General features: G+C 37.0%; 1 long non-coding RNA gene across 1 annotated transcript; it reads right to left on the reverse strand.

Moving 5' to 3' along the window:
- Positions 1 to 1,718: 1,718 nt before the first annotated feature.
- On the reverse strand, positions 1,719 to 3,637 carry LOC148167422 (uncharacterized). Its single transcript, XR_015770889.1, has 2 exons — positions 3,542 to 3,637; positions 1,719 to 1,942 (listed from the first exon to the last, which is right to left on the reverse strand). It is a non-coding gene; the product is annotated as an uncharacterized LOC148167422 (long non-coding RNA).
- Positions 3,638 to 6,033: the final 2,396 nt, after the last annotated feature.

Consider the following 6,033-nt stretch of genomic DNA (forward strand, 5'->3'; position numbering starts at 1 on the left):
CACGCCATAAAATTAAAAGCGACGATCAAAGCTAAAATTTTCATAAACTATTTATCTGTAAAAAATTTCGCTTTACTCGTTGACAAATAATCACTTTGAGTGGCGTAGATTGTTTAATTCTCTTTCGCATGTTGTGTTTAATTAATGATATTTTGTGGCAGTTTAGAAATTCAAGCCCTCATAATATCCATCCTGTTTCGCATCGCAAGTTCGATTAATTCATTTTGCACAGGGACTCCAATCCAATTAGGTATAAGTCACAATACATTGTCAGAGTCGTTCATCAATAAAATGACTTGCATCTTCGGGAACATATTTTGTGCATTTATCTAGAAATAAGTGCTTTTTTGAGGGTTTATGACGAGCGTTTTGATTTTTTCCCTCAGGTGGGTCGTTGGGTAACTCAACAAGTTTTGATAAATCACTAAAAAAGGAGTAATGCCTTTTTGCAAGTGTGATCATTCGGCGATGACATGACAATATGCACTTCGGTATCAGCATTAGAATCGGGCGTGGAGATAATGCGTCACATCCTTTGATTAATGAATGCTAGGGCATTATATGACATTTCACTTTCCCGCCTTGCATGTGTATTCATACACAACCCTAAACCCAGAATAGAGTTAAGTGTAAATGTCATTAAGTGTAACCAAACTCGTAATATCTCTTAAGTATATAATTTATTAACAGCGCACTGCTTCACTGAATTAATGCACCACTGTGTTAAACTCTAACTTTTACCTACATGCTTGTTTCATCAGTAATTGATTAACATTTTGTAAGTATAAATATCTGCTTTAAATGGATATTAAAGTCATTCTGTGCTGATAAATCTACAGAAGCATGGGACAGCACTTCTTCAAATGAAATATACCTCTTCGGGTAACACAAGTAGCATGTAGTTTTCATACATGCTACTCGTGTTACCTGAGAATCTGGTTCTGTCTGAAGTTATTTAAGTTCTTAAAAAAGTGGGCGATCCAAAGCTTTTAATAACTACCTACCTATGCGGATGAAACTCAACTGTTACTGCCTGATTGTGATTTAACCTTACGGATCTTACTTACCTGCTCAAATTTACAATCCCACTCTGGTCCTCGTTTAATTAACCATGGAAAAATACGATAATCACGTATAAAATATTCATAAGGGTTGTTTCAAACCCAACTAAAATTTTCCAATATCCACAACAGCAAATGCAAGTGATTTTGTGTTTTATGGCAGTGATTTACGGGTAAATTATTGGTGAATTACATTCACCATTTTATGGGATGACGTCATCTTCACCACACCTGTTATAAAAGAGGTAACAGGTGTTACCATCGATAACGTGAGGGTACGTACCTATTACGTTTTAGCGTAATTCTACTGATTTAAATAAGCACACACTCAAAGATTCCAACTATAAAAATACCATTTCGATTCGTAATAACCAGTCATTACTCGCGCGAACTCAACAAATTCATTTTTATATTAAAAATGTGACATTTAATTCTTTCATTGTCACAGTGAGAAAAAAACGCTACTTAAAGATAGATAAACATCTAAAATATTATAATAATATGCGGATTATCGTAGAGAACAAGTTGTGCATGTGCAAGGTTAAACAACAATAGGTATATTCCTTTTATTATTTATTTCGTGTTACATCATTCTTACTTGAGAAAATGAAATAACGGAAACTGTTTTGATAAAGAATTAATTAATAGAGTGTCATCCAATTTTGTTAGTTCCGTGCCTGATAATTGCGTTCTGTCTATTTCATTGTGTTGGCAGGGATTAAAAATGTGTCGTGTCCTAAAGTAGTCAAGAAACAGGGTTCGTGTGTAAGGTCATCAACTTCTTAAAGCAAAGCCAACTCAGAATCAAGTTCTCGTATCACTACTTTATAAATGATGCCTGTGCAACTTCGCCTGAGGCTAGTAAAGGCAAACACCGGGACCTGCAAAATAAAGCAAGAAAAGAAACCTAACAAAACAAAGATAAAGTCAGATTATCCCCACTTCCCAGTTCCCATTTATATAAGTTATATACCTAACGTGGCTGCCGGAGTGCTCCAAGCGTCTTTCTACTGATTAAAAAACTTGAATCCACTTAAATTAATTTCTCCTCGGTTATCTTTTACTGTCTATAATATATTAGCAATCAGGACTAACACTCACAATAACAATAATTATTGTCATCATTATTCTACGACTATATTGCTTTTACTTTTTTTTTATAAGCTTTTTCAAATATGCAGGTAATGTTTCTGCAGTGCGTAATATAACAATGATAATAATAACTAATCTACTAAGTATTGCACAACTGTAATTTCAAGGATATACTCCCTTGCCTTCCCCACAAATAATCACGAATAATTAATTCCTACCGATTTATGCCGACAATTACCATAGCATTATTTGCAGTGTAAAGTTTCCATAAAGAATACACTTCAGTTTTGAGCAACACTAAAAGAAAAAACAAAGCCATTTTGTTGATCCAAATGGACGCAACCTTGAACTGAAGACAAACTCAACAAATTAAGTGAAGATCTGATTTTTCAAGCGTTGGGTATTTAATTTATCATTAAAGGGGGTTCAACAATAAATAAAAACAATAGTAATTGTTGTCGCAAAGAAGGCTCGATGACCATGAATAGATCTGCTACTGTTTGTTTTATAACTTTCAAGGTTATGGAAATCAGTATTGTATACAGGGATGTCTTCCTAAATTCAGGATTGAGGAAGACATACCCGTCGCTGCAGGTTTATTTTGTCAGGTTGGCTGAGAAAGCGAAGGTAATGCTCCCTTTTGAAGCAGAGTTTGGGGTATTAAAAGGGGCATATATCACAAAAGAAGGATAAAAGTGGTGGTCGACAACAGGTGTAGGCAGGTTCCGTCTGACTTTTAGACGATATAAAATGGTTTTAGTTGTGGATGGATATATATTTCATAGTTGACAAGTTACCCCAAGTGGTATTAGTGTATATTTGGTACTTTGTTTAGATAGGATTTGTTGTAGTAAAAAGTAGGAGAACTGAAGTGGGAACAAAGAAGAGTAGCATAAAACGTCGTTAATTAAAATATCAATCAATCTATGCATTGTATTTGTGTCAGTGGTAAGACTGGTAGCGCGGAGTCTGCCATGTATAGTTGTGAGATTTTAATAGAAAGGGGTCGATGATTGTGGTCAACCACCTTTGGTACGGATGTTGCCATATGTTCCATCAAAACAAAATCTATCTTCAGCGATTCGACTTTAGCACGAGGTGCGCAATACAAACAACTATGGTTATAAAGCAACTAGTGCTAATTTAGCGACGTAATCAGTCCAAGTGGGCAAAGAACAGCGCCTAGTTTGCAGGAGAAGAGAGCTTTTTAGCGATGTGGCAATGCAGCATCGCTGCCTCAGCTGACACCTGCAGTGTGTATTCCTGTGGGGGCGGGGAGCGGGTGCTACTTCGGAACCGTGCACTCGCCAGTCCCCTCCCCGCTCCCCCCCAATTCAGGCTAACCGTCACAAATCTAGATGCAAGCAACAAGAAACATATACACTTACACAAACTGTAATCATCGCCAGCACTTCGTTGCCAGATCTTAAGCTGCGTTGCAGCCAGTATCTGCGCATTTAATCAGAGTTTGTGCATCGCTGGGGGGAGGGGTAGTGTAGCATGGCGTGATGTTCGTGACGTCACCAGTGGGGAAGGGAAGAGAACGGGTATGATCGGCCACGTGTTCGTTCGGTTCGTCTCGTCTTATTATACTACGCGACCCACAGATCAAGGACAGTTTTACGAGCAATGTATATATAGTACTTATATGTCTTATCGTGTGGCTTTGTAAATGCTTCGTGCAATACACAGTGCATACTGTATAGGCGTAGGATTGCCGCTGGCAAACTCAGCTGCAACTGCAACCAAGGCCACGACAATCATGACTCCATTGCATTAAATCAAACACAATAAACTGTCATTAACCTTCAGACCATACAAGAATTTTTATCATATCCGTATACCTACACAAATTGACACTTTATTAGAAAACTACTTCACCCAAACCAAAATGCCACAAAGGGCCTTTAAACCCACCAGTGACTTTAAATTTTAAATGGCGTTATACCTCCCGCCGTTGCAAATCTTTTGACAAGCGTTAAAAAGGAAAATTTCTTTATTTTTTAAAACATACAAAACTTGTCAAAACAAGTCTAAACTTGACTCCGGGATTAAGGTCAGATCAGACTCTTATCATTTTTATCACAACACCAATAAAGTTATATAAATATAAACTTCCGTCTAATAAATATTGCGTAGAACTATACATCTTTATTAAAAACGTATTATGCTAATTTTTCTAAACCTGGTTTACACCACAAAATCTTTAGAAACAAGTCCACTTAGTCAACGTAGCATGCGTGTATCGTGCATAAGTTATTATATATTTTTTCCAACTCTCTAATATAGTTTTATAGTGTTTATGTGTAATTTGTACAATTTATTTTTTGTAATGAAATGACAGAATCCGACGGATACTGCTGCACGCAAATGACTGTAAATTATAAAATGTTGACAAAAAATCTAATGTACAGATTGTGTTGTATAAACGACGCTAATTACTAGAAGCGCTTGGCCTATTTTGGTGCAGTGCATCTGCGATGTATAGTAGCCCTCCCGCTAATTCGGACGGTGCGCAAATCTGGGCCACACAGCACTGTGCTGTATGCAATGAAAATGCAAGTAAGAACTCGCATCTAAATGTCGGTCGAGCATAACTGGCCAGGTGGCTTACATGGATAATTACTGGATTCACCTCCAGCAAGCTGACGAGGCGGAGGAGGCGGTGGAGACGAGAAGGTTGTTGCGGTAGCCGGTAGCTGCATATCAGGATTGTAGGCTAATGCTCCCACGGGACCTGGGTTAGGGGTACAGAGGTGGGACGAAATATACGGTTCTTGCGCTCGCGCTGCATCTCATTGCATCTCGATCGGACAAGTTACGCTCTACGTAATGTAGATTATAGCCTCCTGCTTGCGCTTGTTGCTGTCACCATCCCCTACTGAACGCTGTATTGATTACAACATCAGTATCACACTGACTGTAATGTAGGTCAAGATTCGATCTCTTTTAGCCTACTATTGATATTTAAATGCGTGCTTGCAGCGAGGAATTCAATTACAATACTTTTAGCTTTGGAACAAAACTCAATTAGAACGCGACACTTTGTGGTGATTATAATTATACGATGTGTCAAGTGAAAACGTAAAATTTGAATGTTTTTGATCTGAAGCTTAATCACGTCTTCACGTTACAAGTGGTACCTTAAAAAGACAATGTCATAAAAATGTCATATCAACGCCGCACTAAACTGTACCATACAGCTAACAACGATTGATGACTGACATTAGTTATCCTCTTTTGTTCAGGATGATACTTGATTCGATTCATCTGATATAATCCCTTTGAAAGAAAATCGGAGAAATAAAGAGTATTACCGAAAGAATATGTTAGTAATGTGTGAGTGTGGATGATGAATACAGATTAGTTGTGATAAAGTATTAGAAATAACTAGCCATTGTGGGATAGTTTCTAAAATAAAACGTAAAAATAGTTTATAATTGTTTGGGGTGACAGTGACATATTACATTGGGGCTGTGATTGAATTTCAGCTTGTGCTATCTTTATTCTGAAAAAGATAATATGATTGATAACATTTACATCTTCCGTGGTAGCACTTATGTAGATTTTGGGTATTTATCATTATGCTGTAAGTAAACAGAAGAAAATTGATAAAGATTGAGTGAGCATTTAGTAGCGCCCCCTTGAGGTACGTTTTCTATTTGCTTTATTTTACATATAATCTATTTGAATTTCATGTTTGTGTCTTGTGGCCTTCAGCGAAATAGGAATCTGGCGAATTAATGTGATGAATAAGTTATGTGAAGAGCGACTGGGGTCTTTGATGTAAACAGTAATTTCATAATATGCAATTCTTACAAAATAGAGATCTAATAATTCAGAAAAATTGAATTGCATCATAAAATATTCTAAACGCTGC

Source organism: Gnatocerus cornutus, chromosome 10, assembly GCF_029298725.1.
Source record: "Gnatocerus cornutus isolate USDA-ARS CGAHR chromosome 10, icGnaCorn1.1, whole genome shotgun sequence".
Classification (NCBI taxonomy): Eukaryota; Metazoa; Arthropoda; class Insecta; order Coleoptera; family Tenebrionidae; genus Gnatocerus; species Gnatocerus cornutus.